The sequence below is a fragment of the Pseudorca crassidens genome, chromosome 21 (assembly GCF_039906515.1).
Source record: "Pseudorca crassidens isolate mPseCra1 chromosome 21, mPseCra1.hap1, whole genome shotgun sequence".
Classification (NCBI taxonomy): domain Eukaryota; kingdom Metazoa; phylum Chordata; class Mammalia; order Artiodactyla; family Delphinidae; genus Pseudorca; species Pseudorca crassidens.
In genome coordinates, this window is record NC_090316.1 from 1,600,999 (window position 1) to 1,601,930 (window position 932).

The window sequence follows — 932 nt, forward strand, 5'->3', positions numbered from 1 at the left end:
AAGCTGTCCCTTTCGGCGGCCGCAGGCGGAGAGAACCCGCGGAGAGAGAACAGCTGCGAAGTGGATGCACAGAACAGTCACCTCGATACCAGCCCCGGGGTCCCAAGCAACGATCCTTCCCCGGAGGGTACTTAACCCACCCAGGGATTCAAGCAGGGAGTTCGCCTTGTCCAACTCGCACAGGAGACTGGCATGAGACGTAGGGCTCATCTACTTGCGTTCACACTACGTGGCCCGGAGAAGTTCTCACGGAGCCGAATCCAGCACCCTTCCTCCACCACGTGTGTACCCAAAGGAGCGCTGGGCAGTGGGTGTTCTCAAGGCCAAGAGAGAAGCCCTTGTTCTGTGCTGCACCTGCTGGGTGGTTCGAAGGTTTTCTCACCTTCCTGCTCTGGAAGCTTTTCAGAGCTGAGGCTACGCCTGGGCTGCGAAAGCAGAGAGGCGTAGAGGCCTTTCACACGGAAGGCGTGGGCCTGTTTCCCATGGAGAAAGTGTACGTCGCCCAACCCCCACCCCCACCCCTCCCCACCCCAACCCACCCCCAGCTGGAGGCGTGCGGCTTGACACCATTTTGTCCTGCCCATGGAAAATACAAAGAGGCCTACACGATTTGGGCTGTCTGGCGAAAGAATTTTGAATCGGCGGCACCCTGAGTACCTTTCCCGAAGTTTGCTTCCTAGCTGGTTAAACTCGGCATTCGGAGGCGAGGTGAGAGCAAACTTGCTCCGCGCGCGGCCAAGTGCCTTGATGCCCTGCCCTAAATGTTTGAGCTTCTGGCCAGCGTCACGCAAGTACTTTGACACGTAGGATTCTCACTTTTACTCCAAGCTGTCCCTGTTGGCTGAAGCAGTCCGGCGTGTCTGTGTCGCAGCCTGGGAGGCCGGGCGTTGGGGGAGTCTGCCAAGTGACTGGCCTCCATTTATAGCTAACTG